At 42.6% G+C, this 27,320-nt stretch overlaps 1 protein-coding gene across 1 annotated transcript in view; it reads right to left on the reverse strand.

The window, feature by feature from the left end:
• LOC126336333 (uncharacterized) overlaps window positions 1-27,320 on the reverse strand; it is a 257,872-nt gene that overhangs the window by 103,750 nt on the left and 126,802 nt on the right. The window lies entirely within an intron of this gene.

Genomic DNA, 27,320 nt, shown 5'->3' on the forward strand with positions numbered 1-27,320 from the left:
CCACCGCGGCTGGCTTTTCAGTCATGGATGATAATGCCGACACTCTGTTAACAATCTGTGCTGACTGGTCTTATGCACATCAAAAAAAGTTTTGCATCACCTCGGTTCCGAGAGTTCTGGGACCGGTACAGAAAATTGGAATAGAGATCAACATAAACATCATTTGTGCCTTTTTTTATTGCTCATGAAATCCACACACTGCATGTTGTACTACCATACAGTGAGACCTTCAGAGGCGATGGTCCAGATTGCTGTACACACCAGTACCTCTAACACCCAGTAGCACATCCTCTTGCATTGATGCATGCCTGTATTTGTATCCCTCAGAGAGGTTGGTGGGTTACAGCATCCATAAACAGCCCTTTTCAACCATCCCAGGCATGTTCAATAGGGTTCATGTCTGGGGAACATGCTGGTCACTCTATTCGAGCTTTGTCATTATCCTGAAGGAAGTCATTCACAAGATGTGCATGATGAGAGCACAAATTGTTGGTCATGAAGATAAATGCCTCACTAATATGCTGCTGATATGGTTTCACTTTCGGTCGGAGGATGGCATTCACTTATCGTACAGCCATTACGACGCCTTCCATGACCACCAGCGGTGTATGTTGGCCCCAAATAATGCCACCCTAAAACAGCAGGGTGCCTCCACCTTGCTACACTCACTGGACAGTGTGTCTAAGGTATTCAGCCTGACTGGGTTGCCTCAAAAACACATCTCTGACAATTGCCTGGTTGGAGGTGTATGTGACACTCATCGGAGAAGAGAACTTGATGCCAATTCTTAGCGTCCCATTCTGCATGTTTTACCATGCAGTATGGTGTCATAATGCAAAGATGGACCTTGCCATGGATGTCGGGAGTGAAGCTGCACATCATGCAGCCTATTGCACACAGTTCGAATTGTAACATGATATTCTGTGGCTGGACGCAAAGCATTATTCAACATGGTGGTGTCACTGTCAGGGTTCCTCCAAGTCATAATCTGTAGGCAGCAGTCATCCACTGCAATAGTAGCCCTTGGGCAGTCTGAGCGAGACATATCATCGACAGTTCCTGTCTCTCTGTATCTCTTCCATGTCTGAAGAACATCGCTTTAGTTCACTTCGAGAGACCTGGACATTTCCTTTGTTGCGAGCCCTTCCTGGCACAAAGTAACAATATGGACAACATGGAACTGTGGTACTGACTGTCTGTGATGGTTGAACTACAGACAACACAAGCCGTGTACCTCCCTTCTGGTTGAATGACTGGAACTGATCGGCTGTCAGATCCCCTCCATCTAATAGCTGCTGCTCATGCATGGTTGTTTACATCTTTGGGTGGGTTTAGTGAGATCTCTGAACAGTCAAAGGGACTGTGTCTGTGATACAATATCCACAGTCAACATCTATCTTCAGGAGTTCTGAGAACTGGGGTGATGCATAACTTTTTTTGATGTGTGTGTTATAGTTTCATTTCCCTCAGGCACCACAGTCTTTCTCTGGCAGTTCTCCACACTGAGCACTGATTTTTATCTAACTGCATTTCTCTTTCTCCCCCCCCCCCCCCCCCCCCTTTGCTCACATGTATGTGAAAATGATAAATGTGCATGAATTATCTTGCCAGTCTTGATATACTTCATTTCATCATTACAGAATTGTCAGCATTTCACAATAATTACACAGTTGTATATATTTAAACTTTAAGTCACATAAAATTATCTATCATTCCTTATTTGCCCTTTTTAATACTTCCTTACACACTCAGTAGGTTCCTTCCGTAGAAAAATGTCTGAATCTGATATCATAAAACTTGAAGACAGGAAGTAAATTATCTCTAAAAATCATATTCTACTGCAATAAAAATTTATTAACTGCACTTTAAACTGAATTGTGAAAGACATGATTCTGCTTAGTTTTATAAGATTTGGGATTTCAGTTCTTGACAGCAAAACAGATGCACAAAAACAGTCCTGTGTATGACACTGCAGTAGCCATTATTACAGGGGTTGGATAAAAATATGGAAAAACCATGAGAAATGAATGATTAAACATAAATGTAGATGCTAGCCAAGCCTGCAAATGGTGCTTTTGTATTTGAACACAAACAGCACCTGTTCAATACCCTCAATACGTTGCAAGTGTTGGCTGTGGTCCGAACAGTGAGTGCACCATGTTGAAGATTAGTTATTTCAAACATGGGCAAATTGTAGGTGCTTGTGTAGTGCATCTTTCTGTAATCAACTTAGCCAAAGTGTTTGTTGTTCCAAGAGAAACCATACTGAAGATTTTTACCACATACGGGGAAAGCAGAAAAACATCATCCATTAACTCACAACATGGATGAAAGCAGGTGTTGATTGATCATAACAGTCACTGAAGAGGACAGCGACCAAAAATAAGAAGATTAAAATTACAAAAGTCACTGGAGAACTGAATGTTTCACTTGCAACCCCTTCAGCACCAAAAACAACAGGGAAGGTGCACCCATAAGCTGGGAATTGCAGCACGACACAAATGACCATAACAGAAAAACATGGTGCTGAAGCCATAAAACATGGACTATGTAGCAATGGAAGAGAGTCACTTAGTTGAATGAGTCTTGTTTTACTCTGTTTCCATCTTCTGGTCAAGTTTAATTAAGGTGTGCACAGTCCCAAGCCTATGATGCAGACTACTTGCTGCCAAGAATGAAACAGGTTCAGTGATGACATGGAAAATATTGTGTTATTCCATGGATCTGAAGGTCACTCTGCTAGACTGCACTACTGCCATAGATTATGTAATGATTTTAGCCGATCAGGTCCATCCCATGGTAGAATATTTGTTCACCAGAGGTGATGCTGTATTCCAGGAGCACAGGATCCCTGTTCACAGAGACTGCATCAGCCAGAATTCATTTTGTGAGAACAAGGATGAACTGTCGCATCTCCCCTGTCCCAACAGTTACAAGGTCTCTGTATCACTGAGCCCTTGTGGTCTACTTTGGAGATAAGGGTGCACAGTTTGCATCCACCATCATCATTGTTACCTGAACTTGCCACTAGTTTTAAAAAAAGGATGGTACGAAATTCATTTGAAAGTCATACATGACCTGCATTCATCCATTTTGAGATGACTGGAAGCTATTTTGAGTGCCAACGGATTTTCTACATCACATTAGGCATGGTAATGTATTGTATTTTTGGTGTTTCCATATTCTTGCACACAATCTGAATAAGAGCTTTGCGTGCTGTCATGACTGGCAGAGGAACAAACAAAAGATTTTTTCCATCTACTAGTGACTTTTATTGATTTACAATTAGGAAGTCTGTGCACTAAGAAAACTTTACTGAGAAGTGCCTCGTAAGAGTTGACAGCTGCTGGTATTCATAATACCTCTAGATGCATCAAAATCATCAAACAAAATAAGATCTTGGGGTGTGATGCACAATGCTTTCACAACTGATAAGATAGATCTATGAGAAGCACACAATAATCATACTGATTATGCCTGCGAAGTACCAGCTTCAGCAACATAAATATGGTGATGCACACACAAAGGACAATGCAGCACAGTTGTCTAAGAAGTAAATGATAATGGTGCAGATGGAAAAGACTCCAAACTCCACATTTGAATTTTTCCATGATACATTCTCTGCTATACTTGGTGTGAAAATTCTGTAGCAACAACTTCAAACTGAATATTACATCTTTCTACACAAGAACTGGGAGCAAGGGATTTCTGATGAATCAGCATCAAGGAAAAGCTATTTAGATTTTTGCTACCAGAAGGCTCTGAAAATTGTGTGGCACTATACAGGGTGATTTTTTTCCACTGTGCACAAACTCTAGGGGTTGATCAATGAGACAATATGGAAGAAAAAAGGTCTAATGAACTTACATCTGGGAACGCATGGTTTCCATCCTAGAGGCCATTTATTCAGTTCTACAATTTACAGAGACTGCGGTCTACTACACATTGTACCATGCAGCTGCAGTTAGAGTATGTGCTGAAAATGGTTCCCATGTGCCTCATCACTTGTGTCTATGCACCATAGTATTTTCTGTCTCACACGTACACATTAGCCAGGCTGCATCCAAACAGTGTCAAAGGCAGCATGAATACACTGTTCCAGTGTCTCCACATCTGGAATGGGCTCTGCATACGTGATATTTTTTAGATGACCCCATAAGTAGAAGAAACAACACTGGTTGAGATCCTGTGAGCAGACTATGCAACTGGACCCGCCCGTCCAATCCATCGACTACGGAAGACACGACTGAGATGCGTCCGGATGTTAATGGTCAAGTGAGCTGGAGCACCATCATGTAGCAGCCACATAACCCTTCAAACCATCAATGGCACTTCTTCCAGCAGGGAACGCCGATAATTTCGGCCTGTTTGGTGGGGTGGAAGGAAGAGTGGTCACCAAGTATGGTCACCAATTATCCTGGCCCACACATTCCAGCTGCACCGATCCTGCTGATTCTCTACTAATATACCATGGGGCTTCTGCATACCATCCCACAGATGACTTATGAAAGTTGAAGGTATGATTCCGCATAAAGGTGGCCTCATCTGTGAATAGGATGGATGACACAAATCCTGGAATCGTGTTTGCCTGCTGAAGAAACCTCTGACAAAACTGCTCCTGATGTAGAAAGTCTGTCGGTAGTAAGCCCTGCACACGCTATAAGTGATAAGGGTAGTAACAATCATCATGGAGAATGTTCCACACAGTCGTCTACCTTACCCTGAATACCCTGAACTTTCAGGCCAACTGTCTGATGCTATCATGGCAGCCACCTTCAATAGTGTCAATCACATTTTCCTCCAAGTCTCCTGTCCAAACATTTTGGATACGTCCTCCACAATTTCCTGCTTTCTGAAAAGACCCTGTCTCAGGCAAATAGAGAAACACTGTTACAAACATTGAATGCTGTGGTTGTTGTCAGCAGGAATAGTTTTCCTGAAACAACCTTACTGCCCACCGCTCATTGCCATTTGTCTTTCCATGAGTAAACACCATGTCAGCAAGCTCTCAATGAGAATACAGGACCATTGTGTAAAACACTGTATCATATCCACTACAAGGTGAGTCTGCAAGAGAAGTGAGTCGTACATGTAATTACTGTGGCAGGAGATGGTGTTGGAGCATTATGTACGAGGAACAGTACCACCCCCAGGGAGGAAACCATGCATGCTGTAACTGTGGCTGCATAGTACAGTCCGTATTAAGGTGCAGTCTCTGTACCAAAGTATTACTGAATAAATGGTCTCTAGCAGGGAAACCATACATATCCAGACATAAGTTGATTAGGCCTTTGTGTTTCGTAGCCTCTCATCGCTCAATCCCTAGAGTTTGTATGCATTGGAAAAAATCTCCCTGTGTAAGTAACAACCATTTATGAACAGATTGAGAAAATACAGACACATATGGATGTTCCATTGTGTAATGGTACTTGAATTACATAACCATTACGGCACCTCACCCGAACCTCTCAAAACCAGTAATATTCTAATGTGTTTCTGTAGAAGTAGTTAACATATTTCTGAGACAACATTCAGATTTGATTTCATTAATGTAGAGGTACTTTGATACACCGATATGTTTATGTTGCATTGATATTATTCTTAAGTGTATTCTTTTTTTGTCACTATGTCACGTACTTGTAACTCTGATTTTTGGGTGTGTAAGTGATTATTAGTTAGTTGTTAGAGAGTCGTACCTTGAGAAGGTCAAGTCTTGGACATCGTGTTGGAAAGACGCATACTGTAGCCAATTTATAAAATGTGAACTTTAACAGTGACTGTGAGGAAGATGTTTTCAAGTATGTTTTGTATTGTGAAGTGATATTTTGTGTGTTATGTGATATTGCAATAAAAGCAATTAAAAGGAAGTGTACTTAAATTCGGAGTGCTGCTGTTTTTGAAAGGTTTAATCTTCAATAATGGTTTGTGAAGAGCATCTACAAAAATTTTGAATATAGCAGAATAAAATCTAGGCCTCTTTGCATCCGAGCTTGGAATCATCACCACCTAGATTTTCGACAATTGAGCCATGATTTTACAACGAGACCAGCGTAGGAAACATGAAAAGATGAGTGCCTAGTTTATTCATTATTACATGAAGTGACTTTATTAACTGTGCTCTAATGACACCTGCCACATAATAACTTCGTTGTTGCCCAAAAATGCAGTATTTAGCAGCGTGAGCAACACCACAATCATTATTAAATTTTGACCTTTGTTGTGGTAGGGTCGTTAGAATTGCTAACCACACTGTTGGTAAACTCAATGGAGAAGAACCCTCAAAGCACAAAACCTTTACTGATAGCCTGCGAAGTGTTGGAATGTGCAAGTCATTTAACAGTAGCTTCTTTGTGAATTACAGTCTTGAAGTGCTGTTGGTTGAGAGAATTCAAAAAGATAAATTTCTCATGTATTTGGATGGTGTGGACTACATGCTGAAGACAGTAATTTTTCTACATGTATTCTGTCTGCATTTTGTTCACTTCACTTATTTGGCCCATGCACTACAATCTACAGCCAAACAAGTGTGAGGCAGCAACCCACAAGTAAATAAAATAATTTCAAGCACTAACGAAGTGTTTCATAAAGTCCCACACTCATGGTCACTCTGTGGAGAGAGGCTGCTGAACCTAACATTTCCACCTGAGGCTGTCCTAATGAGGTGGGGTATGAATTTTAGCTGTCAGTTTTTATAATGAATATTTGCAACTTGTGAAATTAGTAACTGAGATTCTTCAGTTTCAGTACAACAGGAAAAAAATTCTTTCGTTGGACCTAAAATTAAAAATCCTTTGGTGTATATCCATAGCAATTCTAGTTTCCTTGTCAGCAGCATTTAATAACAACAATCTACTGGGCTGACTTTGAAAGAATTGTCAGATACTATCAGCATGATGTCATGGATGTGCTTGGTGATGATAAGAGAAGGTAGAGGATGAAGTCCAGTCTGGCATGTAGCATACTCCTCTTGAACAGCTTCAAGGGGGCCTCTGAGCTTAACATCCCCATCAGATGAACAGATAACCATCAACAATCGTGCATGCCCAACTTCATGAGACATTGCTGAGAGGTTTGAAATTTATACCAGGACAATGGCACAAAGTCTGGTGATCAGAGACTTTACGGTACCAACCCTCTTGTCCCCTATTCCATAAAGGCAAAGGGAAAATTGCCAACAGCATGATGTTTTCACAAGGTCTCAATGATATTGTGATCTAGTGACTGTGGAACCAAGGAAGATACAACAGTTCAACCTTGTGATCAGAAAACAAATTCTCAGTGATATGAGTTCTGTGAACAGGGGTCCTATACATGATTTTTTTCTGTTAATTTCTACACTACAGTTCAAAGTTTCCCTGTTATAGTCATTGAACAGAAGTGAAAACAAAACAAATTCTGCATTCACAACAGAGATAGGCTGCCTAGCATAAAATAAATCCAAGCACTGGCCATGCCCAATAGTGCTTAACTTCAGTGACCTCATGGGAACCAGTGTATCCATCAGACATAGGCATCGGCAGGAGGTAGAGAATACGTTAGATGATGTTTTGGCAAGAAATCCAAGCTACTTTACTTTTCTACTATCTGCATTGTACTCAGTGGGGACAAGAAGAAACTCTCAGTGCACACCCCTTCAAGAATATTTAATTTCCTAAAATTTTTACCATTGATGTCTGTGAGGTGAAGAGATCATTTTTCTCCTACAAAAACATCATTACTGATTAGCGACATTCTATAACAGATGAAATCCTGGAGAAGAACCTGGCTGTTCATTGTGCTTCAAAATGAAAGGTAAGGTACGTTACCTTAGCATTTTCAGTGAAGGAGGACCTTTTGAGTAAACACATGTGACCAAAAGCAATTTTCTTTTCTTTGTGCAGTATAGACTTGTTGTTGTTGTGGTCTTCAGTCCTGAGACTAGTTTTATGCAGCTCACCATGCTACCCTATCCTGTGCAAGCTTCTTCATCTCCCAGTAATTACTGCAACCCATATCCTTCTGAATCTGCTTTGTGTATTCATCTCGTGGTCTCCCTCCACGCTGCCCTCCAGTGCTAAATTTGTGATCCCTTGATGCCTCAGAACATGTCCTACCAACCAGTCCCTTCTTTTTGCCAAGTTGTGCCACATACTCCTGTTCTCCCAAATCCTATTCAATACTTCCTCATTAGTTATGTGATCTACCCATCTAAGCTTCAGCATTCTTCTGTAGCTCCACATTTCAAAAGCTTCTATTCTCTTCATGTCCAAACTATTTATCGTCCATGTTTCAGTCCAAACTATTTATCATCCATCTTTCACTTCCATACATGGCTACACTCCATACAAATACTTTCAGAAACGACTTCCTGACACTTAAATCTATACTCGATGTTAACAAATTTCACTTCTTCAGAAATGCTTTCCATTGCCAGTCTACATATTATATCCTCCCTACTTTGACTATCATCAGTTATTTTGCTCCCCAAATAGCAAAACACCTTTACTACTTTAACTAGCATCACCTGACTTAATTTGACTACATTCCATTATCCTCGTTTTGCTTTTGTTGATGTTCATCTTATATCCTCCTTTCAAGACACTGCCCATTCCGTTCAACTGCTCCTCCAAGTCTGTTGCTGTCTCTGATAGAATTAGAATGTCATCAGCGAACCTCAATGTTTTTATTTCTTCTTCATGGATTTTAATACCTACGACAAATTTTTCTTTTGTTTCCTTTACTGCTTGCTCAATATACAGATTGAATAACATCAGGGAGAGGCTACAACCCTGTCTCACTCCCTTCCCAACTACTGCTTCCTTTTCATGCCCCTCCACTATTATAACTTCCATCCAAATTGTAAATAGCCTTTCGCTCCCTTTATTGCCTCATTTGTTCCAACATTTCTATGGAATCCAAACTGATCTTCCCCAAGGTCGGCTTCTACCAGTTTTACCATTCGTCCGTAAAGAATTCACATTAGTATTTTGCAGCTGTGACTTATTAAACCGATAGTTCGGTAATTTTCACATCTGTCAACACCTGCTTTCTTTGGGATTGGAATTATTATATTCTTCTTGAAGTCTGAAGGTATTTCGCCTGTCACATACATCTTGCTCACCAGATGGTAGAGTTTTGTCAGGACTGGCTCTCCCAAGGCTATCAGTAGTTCTAATGGTATGTTGTCTACTCCCGGGGCCTTGTTTCAACTCAGGTCTTTCAGTGCTCTGTAAAACTCTTCACGCAGTATCTCATCTCACATTTCATCTTCATCTACTTCCTCTTCCATTTCCATAATATTGTCCTCAAGTACATCATCCTTGTATAGACCCTCTATATACTTCTTCTACCTTTCTGCTTTCCCTTCTTTGCTCAGAACTGGGTTTCCATCTGAGCTCTTGATATTCATACATGTCATTCTCTTTTTTCCAAAGGTCTCTTTAATTGTCCTGTAGGTAGTATCTATCTTACCCCTAGTGAGATAAGCCTCTACATCCATACATGTGTCCTCTAGACATCCCTGCTTAGCCATTTTGCACTTCCTGTCAATCTCATTTTCGAGGCGTTTGTATACCATTTTGCCTGTTTCATTTACTACATTTTTATATTTTCTCCTTTTGTAAATTAAGTTCAATATTTCTTCTGTTACCCAAAGATTTCTACTAGTCCTCGTCTTTTTACCTACTTGATTCTCTGCTGCCTTCACTACTTCATCCCTCAGAGCTACCCATTCTTCTTCTACTGTACTTCTTTCCCCCATTCCTGTCCATTGTTTCTTTATGCTCTCCCTGAAACTCTGAACAACCTCTGGTTCTTTCAGTTTACCCAGGTCCCATCTTCTTAAATTCCCACCTTTTTGCAGTTTCTTCAGTTTTAATCTACAGTTCATTGTGGTCAGAGTCCACGTCTGCCCCTGGAAATGTCTTACAATTTAAAACCTGGTTCCTAAATCTCTGTCTTACCGTTATACAATCTATCTGATATCTTCTAGTATCTCCAGGATTCTTCTATGTATACATCCTTTGTTCATGATTCTTGAACCAAGTGTTAGCTATGATTAAAATATGCTCTGTGCAAAACTCTACCAGGCGGCTTCCTCTTCCATTTCTTTCCCCCAATCCATATTCACCTACTATGTTTCCTCCTCTCCATTTTCCTTCTCTTGAATTCCAGTGGCCCCTGACTATTAAATTTTTGTCTCCCTTCACTACCTGAATAATTTCTTTTATCTCATCATACATTTCATCAATTTCTTCATCATCTGCAGAGCTAGTTGGCATATAAACTTGAACTACTGTAGTAGCCATGGGCTTCGTGTCTATCTTGGCCACAATAATGCATTCACTAAGCTGTTTGTAGTAGCTTACCCGCACTCCTACATTTTTATTCATTACTAAACCTACTCCTGCATTACCCCTATTTGATTTTGTATTTATAACCCTGTATCCGCCCGACCAAAAGTCTTGTTCCTCCTGCCACTGAACTTCACTAATTCCCGCTATATCTAACTTTAACCTATCCATTTCCCTTTTTAAATTTTCTTATCTACCTGCCCAGTTAAGAGATCTGACATTCCACGCTCCGATTTGTAGAACGCCAGTTTTCTTTTTCCTGATAACGACGTCCTCTTGAGTAGTCCCCGCCCGGAGCTCCGAATGGGGGACTATTTTACCCCCGGAATATTTTACCCAAAAGGATGCCATCATCATTTATCCATACAGTAAAGCTGCATGCCCTCAGGAAAAATGACGCCTGTAGTTTCCCCTTGCTTTCAGCCGTTCGCAGTACCAGCACAGCAAGGGCGTTTTGGTTAATGTTGCAAGGTCAGGTCAGTCAATCATCCAGACTGTTGCCTCTGCAACTACTGAAAAGGCTGCTGCCCCTCTTCACGAACCACCCGTTTGTCTGGCCTCTCAACAGATACCCTGTTGTGATAGTGCCACGACATTTAACAGTGCCGCCACGACAGTACGCACAAACGGCGATAGAGGCGCTCCGCAAATCAGATGAGCGCGGGAGCGCCACCTAGCTACGAACGGCACCGGCCGCATGTCACGGCACAGCAGTCGAATACTAGAGACTGAGTTGTAAGCATGTGATCAGCTATTGTTTCTAAGAGAGAGTGTGAAAATCCACGCAATTATTGTGATTAAAAGTTATAACACTTTTTGGCGACGAGGTCGGGATATTTTCACCGCGTTGTGGATTTGCGTGTTCGTGACGGGGCAGACATGGAACAGCTTATGCAAGCGCTAATTGAACAACAAACACAGCTGACGGCAGCGATTCAGGCGTTGTCGACGTCGCTTACTCATCGTCTGTCTTCCTCTTCTCCGCCTCCATTCCCTCCTTACGACGAGGCCGCTGAAGACTGGGAGAATTATGAGAAGCGTTTGCGGCAACACTTCTTGGCTTTCGGCGTTGTCGACGCTCCTATGTGTAAGTCGTTATTTCTATCTTGGATTTCCCCTCGGGTCTATCAGCTGCTATCTCAGTTAGCCCCTCTGCGGGAACCAGCCTCCCTGTCCTTCCAAGAAATGTGTGACTTATTGTCTGCCTATTATCGAACAAACACCCACGTCGTTGCCGCCCGCGTGGCGTTCTACCGGTGTCGTAAACAGCCCCATCAATCTTACCGGGCTTGGGCGGCGGAACTACATGGCCTGAGTAGGAAATGTCAGTTTGTCACGGACACTCATCACGAGTCTTATGCGGATTCAATGGTTAGGGATGCTATTCTGCGGCTTGCTCCTGATAAAGAAGTTCGGCAACGTGCCCTACAACTGCCAAACCCGTCGTTGTCGGAAGTTCTAAGCATCGCTCAATCCTTTGAAGTGTCTCACGCTGCTGGCGCGCAAATAGACGCGTGGTGTGATGTAGGCGCTGTACAGTCAACTCTCGACAAGGACAATTTGCCTGTTGCAAAGGAGAACGAAGATGTGGCGGCGGTTCACTCGCGTAAACAACGTCGCGTTGGGCCGCAACGCTCGCAGCGAAACCAGCAACCACAGAAGCCGGTTCGTTCCGCGCTTCCTTCTTGCCCCCGTTGTTTCGTACAGCACGACAGGGCAGCGTGTCCAAAACGTTGGGCCACGTGTAATTCATGTAGGAAAAAAGGCCACATTGCTTCTGTGTGTCAGTCCCATAAAGTTCCTGTCGACGAGGACGAGGCGTCGGACATGGATGTTCACTGTGTGCTTTCTCAAACAAATAAGTTGTTTGTTACTGTTCGTGTTCTGAATAAAGACATCCGCATGCAAGTGGACACTGGCTCTGCAGTAACTCTCATTAATTCTCGCACGTATTTGGCGTTGGGCTCCCCTCCTTTGTCTCCAGTTACGCGCAATCTGAGGACTTATAATCAGCAGAAAATTCCTATCATGGGCCAGTTTGATGCTTCCACTGCCTACAAGTCTGTTGTTCGGCCCCTCACGTTTTATGTGGTGGATCATGCGGGCACTGAAAACCTGTTCGGTTATGATGCTTTCCAGTTGTTTGGGTTCTCCATTGATGATGATGTGCACCTCATATCTGAGGACATTCCGTATCAACAGCTTGATGGATTGTGTTGTGAATTTTCGTCCGTGTTCTCTGCTGGTCTGGGTTGTGCCAAGGATTTTGCAGCCCACATTACTCTTAAACCTACGGCTCGCCCTAAGTTTTTCCGGGCACGCCCTGTTCCAGTGGCGTTGCGTGCACCTGTCAAGGCTGAGCTCGACAGGTTAACAGCTTCAGGGATTCTCCTTCCGGTTACCTCCAGCGAATGGGCATCGTCGATCGTGGTGGTTTCTAAACCAAACGGGAGTCTGCGATTGTGTGGTGGCTTTAAAGCCACTGTCAACGCTCAGAGCGTCATTGACACTTATCCTCTTCCTCGTCCTGAGGAGTTGTTTACCAAGCTCGCTGGGGGCCAGTTCTTTTCCAAACTTGACTTATCGGAGGCGTACCATCAGTTGCCGTTGGACGCTCCTTCCAAGGAATTTCTCGTTATCAACACTCCTTGTGGGTTGTATCAGTACCAGCGATTACCATTTGGCGTCGCTAGCGCACCGGCCATTTTTCAGCGGTTTTTGGAACAGCTCACGGCTTCCGTTCCCGGCTGCATAAACTATCTGGATGACATTGTTGTCACGGGAGCCTCCACTGCGGAGCACCTTCGTAATTTACGTTCACTGTTTCGGGTTTTGCATTCGGCTGGGTTGAGGTGCAATCTGGACAAGTCACAGTTCTTCCAACCCTCCATTGAGTATCTTGGTTTCCAGTTGTCCCGTGAGGGCATACGCCCTCTCCGTGAGCACGTTGCGGCCATTAACGCTCTACCCCGGCCGTCTACGGTCAAAGAACTGCAGGCGTTTCTAGGCAAGATTGCTTATTATCACAAATTCATTCCATCCGCAGCAGCGGTAGCTTATCCTCTGCATCAGCTGTTACGCAAAAACGTCCCCTTCTGTTGGTCCGACGGGTGTGAGCAGGCTTTTGTCCGCCTGAAGGCTCATTTGCAGTCGGCGCCTTGTCTTGCCACATTCCGTCCGGGTCAGCACTTGGTTCTGGCGACTGACGCGTCACAGTATGGCCTAGGGGCTGTTCTCGCCCATCGGTATGAGGATGGGTCGGAACGACCCATTGCCTATGCTTCCAAGACCCTCAACGAGGCGCAACGGCGTTACTCTCAAATCGAAAAGGAGGCGCTCGCTATCATTTATGCTCTAAAAAAGTTCAGCGTTTTTTTGTATGGTTCTAAGTTTCACCTCATCACCGACCACAAACCGCTGGTCTCTCTGTTCAGCCCCTCGGCGTCACTTCCGGATAAGGCAGCTCACCGCCTGCAACGTTGGGCCTTATACTTGTCTCGTTTTCATTATGAGATTCACTATCGCCCCACGGCCCAGCACGCAAACGCGGATGCATTGTCGCGATTGCCGATGGGCCCCGACCCTGTTTTCGATCGCGATGAACTCCTCTGTTTCCACATTGATGAGGAAGAACGTCGTGCAGTCGAGGGCTTTCCACTTACAGGTTCGCAGGTCGCGTCAGCTACTGCGCGGGACCCGGTCCTGCGTCGGGTGATCGGTTTTGTTCAACGAGGTTGGCCAGACAGGACCGGGGGCCGGGCATCGGATCCCCTTCGCAACTACCATGCCTTGCGCCTTCGTCTGTCTGTTCGTGACGGTGTTGTTCTTCTGGCCACGGATGGCGCATCTCCACGGGTCTTGGTGCCAGCCTCTCTTCGCAAAGATGTTCTCAAACTGTTGCACGGAGGCCATTGGGGTATTTCTCGGACTAAGTCCCTGGCCCGCAGGCACGTTTATTGGCCCGGCATTGATTCGGACATCGCCCATATGGTTGCTGCATGTGGCCAGTGTGCTCAACAACTGGCGGCACCTCGTACAATGCCCTCTCCGTGGCCTGATCCAGCTCAGCCATGGGAACGGGTGCACGCCGACTTTGCTGGCCCCTTCCTCGGTACTTATTGGCTCCTGTTGATTGACGCCTTCTCGAAGTTTCCATTTGTTGTTAGATGTCCGTCGCCCACCACTGCGGCGACGACGCTGGCTTTGTCCAAAATCTTTGCGCTAGAAGGTCTTCCATCCACGATCGTCACGGACAATGGCCCTCAGTTCTCTTCGCAGGCCTTCCGTGATTTTTGTACTGGACAAGGGATTCATCATGTTACCGCACCTCCCTTCCATCCGCAATCGAATGGGGAGGTCGAGCGCCTTGTCCGCACTTTCAAATGCCAGATGAAAAAATTCCTTAGTGATTTTTCCACAGATGACGCCCTGCTGCAATTTCTGAGTTCTTATCGCTTCACGCCTCTGGGTGATCGCAGCCCTGCTGAACTCTTGCATGGCCGCCAACCGCGCACTCTACTGCACCTGCTTCACCCTGTCAGGCCTTGTACTGTGTCCCCTAGTGCGGGAAAATACTCGGTGGGCGCCGACGTGTGGGCACGAGGGTATGGATCTCGCCCTAAATGGATTCCAGGGGTGGTCAAGGCTCTTCGCGGCCGCCGGCTTTGTGAAATCCGTACGGGCGACGGCACGGTTGTTCGCCATTACGACCAGATGCGCCCACGAGTGGTGGCCACGCCTGTGCCACCGCCCCATCTTTCACCTCCACCAGCTCGAGACGCCAGTCCTGTCGCTGCTGCCGATCTACCGTCCGTGTTGATGCAGCCGCCGTCGCTGCCGCTTCCAAGTACTCCGGAACCGGCCCCAGTCGCGACGCCGCCTTCTCCGGGACCCATCTCGCTGGAGCACACTCCCAGGTCAATGACACCTATGGATGCTGCTCCGGAGTTTTCACCCATCATCTCATCCAGGAGGCACGTTCCTCGCACGAGCTTCCGTCCTGGACATTTTCGACCATACTCCCGTGTCTCTGCGCGGGATCTCCTCGGGGCCTCACAAGAGGCCATGGATGTCTCTGCGCTGTCCATGTCTCCAAGGAAGTGAGTGTTTATTTTTTTCAAGGGGGGAAAAGTGTTGTGATAGTGCCACGACATTTAACAGTGCCGCCACGACAGTACGCACAAACGGCGATAGAGGCGCTCCGCAAATCAGATGAGCGCGGGAGCGCCACCTAGCTACGAACGGCACCGGCCGCATGTCACGGCACAGCAGTCGAATACTAGAGACTGAGTTGTAAGCATGTGATCAGCTATTGTTTCTAAGAGAGAGTGTGAAAATCCACGCAATTATTGTGATTAAAAGTTATAACATACCCTTCTGCTGTGATTGCACCTACAGTACGGCTATCTGTATCGCTAAGGCACTCAAGCCTCCCCACCAACGGCAAGGTCCATGGTTCATGGGAAAAGAGTATAGACTTACAAAATAAAAAATTAAAATGTTGAATGTAAAATGCACTTTCTTAATGGGGTTTTTGTGTTTCTGGCGTGTTTAAGTGAATATTTAGATAATGTAATAGGCTATGGAGTAACCAGAAGTTAATTTCAGTTTAAATTATTTTTATGCATTAAATATTTCATAAAATATTTTTTGAGATTATGTATTTTCTTATGCATTTTATCCATTTTCATCACGTAATATGTACTTTTTCTGTGTGTCGATATTACATAAAATTCCACATTGTTTAGTGGTTGGCATTTTTGTCAGCAATACCAATGTACAAGATGAGAAGTTCTGGAAGATGGTCCACTCAAATATAAAAGCAGTGAAATTTATGCACAATTTCCCAAACTAGAGTTATGTCCAAAGGCTCAGTCCAGGTTAAGTGACACATGATGTTTATTTATTAGCAAAAACAAAACATCAGCCCTTATTTTTTTGGGTTTGAGACTGTTAGGACTGACCTATTATGACTACAGATCTTACTGTTTGCAACATTTCAGGTTAGTCCTATAGCGTTTCATTCCTACCAATATGGTGGCAGTAGGAAGAGAACCATTTTCTTGCAAAATTTTCTTAGTGCAATATGGTGCTCCTTAATTAATGCCAGAAGTTCAGCTTTCCTTGTGTCTACATATTTTTAATTTTTTTTGTTCATTTCTACAAGACAGTTCAAATTTCCCTATTCTAGTCACAGAACAGAAGTGAAAACAAAACAAAACTGTGCATTCATAACATTGATACATTGCTTGGCATTGTTGTTTGACAATCCTCTTCACACATTGTTAGTTCACAGCATTTATTCACAGTGTACTGTGTATGAATCCATGATTCATCTAAGTAAAGCACTGCCCACTTGGAGTTCCGATGTTTCATTTCTTACAAATAATCTAATTCAATATGTTGTTTTTAAAGATGTCACCTCTGGTCTGTGCACAATGATTCATTCATTCTGGAACCTTTTAAAATCAAATCCCATGATTGGAATAATTTTTCTGAGTTTCTTCATTCCCTTGATGTCAAACATTGTGCAACAAAAAATACAAAGTATGAGCAAAGATGGTATTTTCTTACGTTGTTCATAATATCTCAGAAATTTATCCATTTCATAAATGATAAATTTACTATGTGAATTTTACTTATTTGTCTGTGGAGCAGGTACTTGAATCCTTCTTCACTGGTTATAATGCCCCACCTTCCACAATTTAAACATCACTGACTTCCCTAACTTCTACATTAACGTATGTACTATGCAAGTCATCATACAGTGCATGGTAGAGGGCACCTTGTAACAATGCTAGTTTCTCTTGCGTATAGAGTGAGGGGAAAAAACTACATACACGTCTCTGTACAGGCCCTAATTTATTGTATCTTGTCTTTGCAGTCCTTACACAAGATGTACAATGATGGCTGTGGAATAGTCTGCAGACTGGTGCAAATGCTAGTTTCCAAAACTTTCTCAATAATGTTTTGGGAAAAGAATGTCTTCCTCCCTGCAAGGTTCCCACTTGAGTTCACAGATTACATTCATAATGCTCGTGTTATGATCAAACTTAGCAGGAACAAACCTAGCAGCACACCTCTAAATTGCTTTGATGTTTTGCCTTTAATCCGACCAGGTGAGGATTCTGAACACTCAACGAATACTCAAGAATGGGTTGCACAACTATTCTACAGAAGGTAGACCTACACTGTCCTAGAATTCTCCCATAAAACCAAATCAACCATTCATCTTCCATACAACTGACCTGCTGTACTCATTGCATTCATATCAGTTTGCAGCATCACGCCTAGATATTTAATTGATGTGGATGTGTCAAGTAGTATGCAATTAATAATTTATTTGAGCACTACAGGGGTGTTTTTCCAACTCATCTGCATTAGCGTACATTTTTCCACATTTAAAGCAAGTTGTCATTCACTGCACTCAACATGGATTCTCCCAGATTCATTCTGTATTTTTCTACAGTGACTCAACAATGGAACTTTCCTATAGTCCACAATGTCACCAGCAAAGAGTCGCAGATTGCTGCTCACACTGTTCATCAGATGATTCACATATAGAACTTAGGTCACATAAGATGTAACACCCCTTTTAGTTCATGAACAGTTTCAGATGGTGAAAAAAGGTTTCTGAAAATAAGGGTATATACTCTTGCTATGTGGTAAAAAGACTTAACTTTTGTACTGATCTAGATACTGAAGTGAGTATGATTTTTCTGAACAGGGTGCACCCATCTGCAGGTGGTAGCTCATGTCGGCACCAATGATGTGTGTCGCTATGGATCAGAGGAAATCCTCTCTGGCTTCCGGCGGCTATCTGATTTGCTGAAAACTGCCAGTCTCGCTAGCGGGATGAAAGCAGAGCTCACCATCTGCAGCATCGTCGACAGGACTGACTGCAGACCTTTGGTACAGAGCCGAGTGGAGGGTCTGAATCAGAAGCTGAGGCGGTTCTGCGACCGTGTGGGCTGCAGATTCCTCGACTTGCGCCATAGGGTGGTGGGTTTTCAGGTTCCGCTGGATAGGTCAGGAGTCCACTACATGCAGCAAGCGGCTACACGGGTAGCAGGGGCTGTGTGGCGTGGACTGGGCGGTTTTTTCAGTTAGATGGCCTCGAGCAAGTACAGAAAGGGCAACAGCTTCAAAGGGTGCGGGGCAAAGTCAGGACATGCGGGGACCAAGCAGCAATCGGTATTGTAATTGTAAACTGTCGAAGCTGCATTGGTAAAGTACCGGAACTTCAAGTGCTGATATAAAGCACCGAAGCTGAAATCTTTATAGGTACAGAAAGCTGGCTGAAGCCAGAGATAAATTCAGCCGAAATTTTTACAAAGGTACAGACGGTGTTTAGAAAGGATAGATTGGATGCAACCGGTGCTGGCGTGTTTGTCGCTGTTAGTAGTAGATTATCCTGTAGTGAAGTAGAAGTGGATAGTTCCGCGAAATATTATGGGTGGAGGTTACACTCAACAACCGAGCTAGGATAATAATTGGCTCCTTTTACCGACCTCCCGACTCAGCAGCATTAGTGGCAGAACAGATGTGAGAAAATTTGGAATACATTTCACATAAATTTTCTCAGCATATTATAGTCTTAGGTGGAGATTTCAATTTACCAGATATAGACTGGGCTACTCAGATGTTTAGGACGGGTGGTAGGGACAGAGCATCGAGTGACGTTATACTGAGTGTACTATCCGAAAATTATCTCGAGCAATTAAACAGAAAACCGACTCATGGAAATAACATCTTGGACCTACTCATAACAAACAGACCTGAATGTTTCGACTCTGTATGTGCAGAACAGGGAATCAGTGATCATAAGGCCGTTGCAGCATCCCTGAATATGGAAGTTAGTAGGTATAAAAAAAAGGGAAGGAAGGTTTATCTGTTTAGCAAGAGTAATAGAAGGCAGATTTCAGACTACCTAACATATCAAAACGAAAATTTCTGTTCCGACACTGACAACGTTGAGTGTTTATGGAAAAAGTTTAAGGCAATTGTAAAATGCGTTTTAGACAGGTATGTGCCGAGTAAAACTGTGAGGGATGGGAAAAACCCACCGTGGTTCAACAACAAAGTTAGGAAACTACTTCGGAAGCAAAGAGAGCTTCACTCCAAGTTTAAACGCAGCCAAAACCTCTCAGACAAACAGAACCTAAACGATGTCAAAGTCAGAGTAAGGAGGGCTGTGCGTGAAGCGTTCAGTGAATTCCAAAGTAAAATTCTATGTACCGACTTGACAGAAAATCCTAGGAAGTTCTTGTCTTATGTTAAATCAGTAATTAGCTCGAAACAGCATATCCAGACACTCCGGGTTAATGATGGCTTTGAAACAGAGGATGACACACGTAAAACTGAAATACTAAACACCTTTTTCCAAAGCTGTTTCACAGAGGAAGACCGCACTGCAGTTCCTTCTCTAAATCCTCGCACAAATGAAAAATGGCTGACATCGAAATAAGTGTCCAAGGAATAGAAAAGCAACTGAAATCACTCAACAGAGGAAAGTCCACTGGACCTGATGGAATACAATTCAATTCTACACAGAGTACGCGAAAGAACTTGCACGCCCCCCCTTCTAACAGCCGTGGACCGCAAGTCTAGAGGAACGGAAGGTTCCAAATGATTGGAAAAGAGCACAGGTAGTCCCAGTCTTGAAAAAGGGTCGTCGAGCAGATGCGCAAATCTATAGACCTATATCTCTGACGTCGATCTGTTGTAGAATTGTAGAACATGTTTTTTGCTCGAGTATCATGTCGTTTTTGGAAACCCAGAATCTACTCTGTGGGAATCAACATGGATTCTGGAAACAGCGATCGTGTGAGACCCAACTCGCTTTATTTGTTCATGAGACCCAGAAATTATTAGATACAGGCTCCCAGGTAGATGCTCTTTTCCTAGACTTCTGGAAGGCGTTCGATACAGTTCCGCACTGTCGCCTGATAAACAAAGTAAGAGACGTTAAAGTAACCTCTGGCGTACCACAGGGGAGTGTTATGGGACCACTGCTTTTCACAATGTATATATAAATGACCTAGTAGATAGTGTTGGAAGTTCCATGCGGCTTTTCGCGGATGATGCTGTAGTATACAGAGAAGTTGCAGCATTAGAAAATTGTAGCGAAATGCAGGAAGATCTGCAGCAGATAGGCACTTGGTGTAGGGAGTGGCAACTGACCCTTAACATAGACAACTGTAATGTATTGCGAATACATAGAAAGAAGGATCCTTTATTGTATGATTATATGATAGCGGAACAAACACTGGTAGCAGTTACTTCTGTTAAATGTCTGGGAGAATGCGTGCGGAACGATTTGAAATGGAATGATCATATAAAATTAATTGTTGGTAAGGTGGGTACCAGGTTGGGATTCATTGGGAGAGTCCTTAGAAAATGTAGTCCATCAACAAAGGAGGTGGCTTACAAAACACTCGTTCGACCTATACTTGAGTATTGCTCATCAGTGTGGTATCCGTACCAGATCGGGTTGACGGAGGAGATAGAGAAGATCCAAAGAAGAGCGGTGCGTTTCATCACAGGGTTATTTGGTAACTGTGATAGCATTACGGAGATGTTTAGCAAACTCAAGTGGCAGACTCTGCAAGAGAGGCGCTCTGCATCGTGGTGTAGCTTGCTCGCCAGGTTTCGAGAGGGTGCGTTTCTGGATGAGGTATCGAATATACTGCTTCCCCCTACTTATACCTCCCGTGGAGATCACGAACGTAAAATGAGAGAGATTCGAGCGCGCATGGAGGCTTTCAGACAGTCGTTCTTCCCGCGAACCATACGCGACTGGAACAGAAAAGGGAGGTAATGACAGTGGCACGTAAAGTGCCCTCCGCCACACACCGTTGGGTGGCTTGCGGAGTATGATTGTAGATGTAGATGTAGAATAATACACTTCATTAATGGCAGCCAAAAGCGCATGAAAAGACAATAACAGTGACATAATGCTTGTAAATTTGAAGGTGAACTCCTTCTCAAAGGAATCTGTAAAATATTCTACAATTAAAAGGCAGGTAGGCTGGAAATGACTACCGCATTGTAAACACACACATGCCAAGTTATGTCAGTGTGACAAGCCTTTTGATCATTTATTTGTCTGCACTGCAGAACTAACAGAAATGATGTCATCCATCGGCAGGTCATTTCTGCTTCCACATTCCTGGGACACAAACATCTACACCAATAAAGAGAACTTTGACATGCTACTTTTATATAGTGAATATAAAAGAAACTGTGTCAAGATGGAACAGTGGTACAGGGATGTCTATCTTGACTGTCACTGCCCATTACACTACACAATTGCATGAATTTTTAGGTCACTAGTGCAAACAGGTAGCTTCAAAGTCAAACAAAAGGACAAGTATGGAGACTGCAACTAACAAGCATGTGAAGAAGCTGTTCTGGCTACGATGCTTATCAATCAACATGGTGGCACAAGACATGCTGCAAAGGAATGTGCTATTAGCCATATGAGTGTCATTCGCATTTTGCATAGACATAAATACCACCATAATCATCTGTCATTACATCAGGCAGTCAGAAACTGTGATTTTGAAAGTCATATAGAATTTTGTCAGTTTGCTCTGCACTGCCTGGGAGACAACACTATGTTTTTTTCTGATGCATGCACTCTACCAACGAAGCAATTTTACAAACCATGTTAATGCAGGTGCACAGCTGGACAGCTGAAAATCTGTTGTGGCTTCATGAAATACTACACCAACAATTCTGAAGTGCAAACATGTGGCACATCTTCATAGGAAATTACATTGTGGGGCCTCACTTCATTCCAGTGCTGTTAAATGGAAATATGAATACACAGTGTCTTACAAACATTCTGCCTGTTTTTCAACAAGAGGTAACACTGGATAAGTGACAGTGCATATGATTCCAACAAGACTGCTGCCTAGCTCACTCTTCTCATGTTCCAACACAAACACTGAATGAAAAGTTTCCTCATCACTGGATACAGGGTGTCTATGTGGACAAGGAAAAAAAAATTCCCGGATTTCCCAGCTAAAAATACACTTTCTCCCAGGTGGAAACATAGATTTTCCCTGTTAATTGATAGTATATTTTCTCTCAGAACTGTATAACTTATCAGTCCTTTGAATGATTATGGTTTTATACATGGGTGTAGAATTTCCCAGCACTTAAGAAAACGAATCTCAGGGGAAAAAACACCTTTAGGAAAGCTGTTTGATGTGCAGTAACATGTACGCCGCATATTTTTGTATTACGAATTCCATCAAACACCACATATTACTTTCCAAAGCATTGAAATCGAGATTGCGATGCTTATTTGTAAGCCAGTCATAGCTCATGTCATGTGATCTCGCCAGCCAATGACAGCAGATATTCAGAGTTTCAGACGTGTGGTGTTGTCAGCCAATAGAAACACCACTGTTAAGTACTGCGAACACACGAACAGGAAAAGTTAATGGTTTAAATTAATATATATAATGTTGCTACAAGAGAAACAAAGCTTTCACATATAATATTGGTCTCTAAGGCCCATACACTGCAAGAGAAGCTAAGCTTTCACATATAATGTTGGTCTTTACGCATGTATTACATTTTAGGATATGCGCACATATGTGCCAGTAAATTTTTTAATAACAACATAAAAGTGTGGTCTTCTGGGCTATAAATTCTTCTACATGGCTCGTCATCAAAGAGCTGATTTTTAAATGAGTCCCAGATTCCCAGTGAAGTAGGCATTGACCTAATATTAAGCTTTTCAATGTGGTTTCAGGATGTAAATTTCCTTGAGTGCCAGTACTTTGTTATCTCATGTCTGGTTCTTTCTTATGGCATAATGCTATACGTGATAAAAGATGAAAACGTACACTTGAAATGCACCGAACAGTTGAAACTAGCCAATAGTTTGAAATTAAACTCTTTGTTTCAAATATATTGACTGCCTCAGCGGAAAAGATTAATAAAAGAACATTTCTTCAGCAAACCAAGAAAAATAACTTCATTGTTCTGCATGACAATTAATGCTTGACTGTCAGAAAGGTGGAAATAAAATAAAATCTGACTCTAATAACATATTTTAGCCTTCTGTAATTATGTGAACGTAATTCACATGATAGCACCTGGCCAAAGAAATCAATTTTGTTTTCATTTGACATGAGTGCAGTAGACAAAGAGGAAACAGCAAAATCACTAAATGTAAACATGGGTCACGTGGAGACTACCCACTTCCCTATTATAACTCAGACTGCTCTGCAGATCAGACCCATATCTGCAATATTTCTGAACTGGGGCAATAGTAGATGGTGGCGTCCCTCAAGTGTTTGAGATAGGACTCAAAAATTTTTTAAAAAATGGAATTTTCAAAAATATGTTCATTTTGTAGCGCAAATGTTTTTTAGAGTCTGATACATAAAACATATGTGTCCAAGGAATTGTAAGACATGTTATTTGATCTTAAGTGTGCCAAAGTGCTCTTCATACAGCATTCTTCTATCGCACATCACTGTATTTCGGTCTGTGGATTTTTTTTTTTTTTAAATTGCACTCTTTATTCCCTATTAGCTAACAACTTGCTGCTTTGTGTGACATAAAATTAAGTAAAGGATACATCAAACCAGTAAACGGAAGAGACAAGCAAGATAGTACACATTTCTTCAATCCTTAGCTCCTAGAATTTTTTTCTCTCTAATCTTGCTACAGCTTTACACGGCATGCTTTCCTTTCTGTGAAAGGATCTGTTACCTCATCAAAGTTCATCAAATGTTTTGCTACATGAAAAATTGAAATGTCGCTGTCTAATACTGAAAAAGGTGTAATTACAAATAGGCCCAAGACTGGTGTGGTTTCTCGACCTGCTTACTTGTATTTTATCACTGTCTGCGAGATGAAATAAAATAGGCCTTTATACAGCAGCAATTGTAACACATGCCAAATAAACGAGACTGTTTTGGCAGAAATGGTCATTTTTATAACACAGCAGAATATAATTCATGAAGTACCAATATCAAATGCCTATTACGCCTACCACAAGCAAAAAGCTTTAGGTTAGGAAATAGTTTTACACTTCATTCATATGCTCCAGTTTCTCAAGCATGAGATCAAAAATAGTAGTGCTAAATTTTTATATAAATTTGGAATTGTCAAATTCTTCAATAATTTAAGTGATGTTACCACTTCTTCTCCTTCCTCATTCTGACAAACAATGTTGTCATCACTAATTCTGTATCTATTCCTGCCAGTGTCAAAGCTTATTCACTGGTTAACTTGACTAACTCTGCCAGAATCACCAGTTTAGTTATCCCATGATTATTTTCCGGTTAGGCGTTATTACGTGTTCGTTCAACGCATTTTCCATGCTACTTCCAGAATAGCCATTAAAGCGGCTGCTAGCACGAGACTGTACAGCTGGCCCTTCCTAGTATATCGATCTGATCAAAAATTTTCTGTCAAAACTTCATTTTCTTAGATACACCGAGAAGATAATATGTAATCTTTCTCACCTGTTATTCATGTTAGTCATCTATTCTCACTCTGGTAGTCTGAATCTATGGATTTCACTGGTAATCATAACAATGCTCATAATTCACAAACCCAATCAACCACATAACCTGGCAGTGGTTGGCTTTCTTTCGTTCGGCTATACTCTGTTCAGCTCGTATAGCGCATTTCGTCTGCAGGAAAGTTTATTTCTAGATGTGACGAGGATTCCACTGACAGAAACATCATGTACATTATGCACACACTCACAAATCAACTTATGATTCATTCAGAAATCAACTTAGAATGTGTTCAACAATGTTCAAAAACCAACAGGGACACATTTCAAAGTCATACAATTTGGTTCATCCCTATGAAATCCCCAAACCACCTTCCCTACCCTCTGGCTCCTACCCTTGTAACCGCCCCCAGTGTAAAACCTGTCCCATGCACCCTCCCACCACCAACTACTCCAGTCCTGTAACCCGGAAGGTGTACACGATCAAAGATAGAGCCACGTGTGAAAGTACCCACGTGATTTACCAACTGACCTGCCTACACTGTGATGCATTCTAGGTGGGAATGACCAGCAACAAACTGTCCATTCGCATGAATGGACACAGGCAGACAGTGTTTGTTGGTAATGAGGATCACCCTGTGGCTAAACGTGCCTTTGTTCATGGCCAGCACATCTTGGCACAGTGCTACACTGTCCGGGTTATCTGGATACCTCCCACTAACACCAACCTGTCAGAACTCTGGAGATGGGAACTTGCCCTTCAGTATATCCTCTCTTCCCAATACCCACCTGCCCTCAACCTCCGCTAATTTCAAGTTGCCGCAGCTCATACCTCACCTGTCATTCAACAACGTCTTTGCCTCTGTACTTCTGCCTCGACTGACATCTCTGCCCAAACTCTTTAGCCTTTAAATATGTCTGCTTGTGTCTGTATATGTGTGGATTGATATGTGTGTGTGTGTGTGTGTGTGTGTGTGTGTGTGAGTGTATACCCGTACTTTTTTCCCCCTAAAGTAAGTCTTTCTGCTCCCGGGATTGGAATGACTCCTTACCCTCTCCCTTGAAACCCACATCCTTTCGTCTTTCCCTCTCCTTCTCTCTTTCCTGACGAAGCAACTGTTGGTTGTGAAAGCTTGAATTTTGTGTGTATGTTTGTGTTTGTTTATGTGTCTATCGATCTGCCAGCACTTTCGTTTGGTAAGTCACATCATCTTTGTTTTTAGATATATTTTTCCCATGTGGAATGTTTCCCTCTATATATTCATACAAATAATTGATAGACCAACATGCGCTGGATGCTAGGCTGCTCATCAGAGGCAATTTGTTGCTACGAAGCATTGCATAGTCTTCCTAAAGCCTTTGACACATTTTGCGGTTGGCAGGATGCTTATATGAGCACTGTGTTTTGTTGCTGTATATGGCATATTTTCTTTGCAATTTAAGTTTTATTTCAGTTTTTTCTCTCGTTCATGTTTTCTTGCTGCAGTATTATTCTGCAGTAGTAGGATACATTAATATCCTTTGTTAGAGTATTGGTTCTTACAAATCAAAATTACAAAAATTTAACTGAGAACAAAAACAATGAAAAACTCTCGTAATTCAAAAAAATTCCCGGGTTTTTCCCATTTTTCTCCCGGATGAAAAAATTCCCAGTTGTCCCAGGTCGTAGACACCCTGTGGATAGGATGGAATGCTGTAGGACAATGGCTAGGCAGGTTCCATAATTTCAGTCCTATTGATTTCTTTCTATGGGGAGCACTGAAAGAGGCAGTCTATCATGAATCCCCAACTATGCCAGATTACATGCACTGCCGAATCACCACAGCACGCAATAACATATCATGCACTATACTTTCACCTGCTCATCTATATCTCAAATGGCAATTGGAAATACAGGTGTTGCTTTTTCTCTCTGAATAGGGCTGTTTATCATTATGGAGTATGAATGACTGACATTTTTGTTTTTGCTTTGATAAGTAAGCAGCAAGGGGGAGGGTTTAAATGGAAACCTGACAGGCAAAACTGTAGTCAATTCCACAAAACCTGGAAATGTACACAAATTTGAAACAGTTTACTTAAGTGCCATCTGATACACTAGAAGCTAGCATATGCCATAATTACATACACAAAAATAATAGCCGGCCATGCATCTACGTCAAATAGGTAATGAGGGTTAATTTTAGTAGCACAGGCCTGTCTCACTGCATATAATGATGGATCCTGGCATGGGAGCTCTGCTTGGTGATGTTTCCAAGAGCTTCTGATAGTAGTTATGAAAAGTATACTGTTATATTTTTTAAAAATCCCTATTTGTTTAAATATCTCAGTATATACCATAGTTCAGAGCATTATCCACACAAAAATACAACATGCCCCTCAGCATAATATCAATTGCAGAAAACCTCGTTTTGATACCTGGAGCTATTCACGAAATAAAAGTGGTGTTACTTACTTACTTAGTTACACAACTCACCCTGTCTAGTGAACAAGAGCACTCCTAT

The sequence above is a fragment of the Schistocerca gregaria genome, chromosome 2 (genome assembly GCF_023897955.1).
Source record: "Schistocerca gregaria isolate iqSchGreg1 chromosome 2, iqSchGreg1.2, whole genome shotgun sequence".
Classification (NCBI taxonomy): Eukaryota; Metazoa; Arthropoda; class Insecta; order Orthoptera; family Acrididae; genus Schistocerca; species Schistocerca gregaria.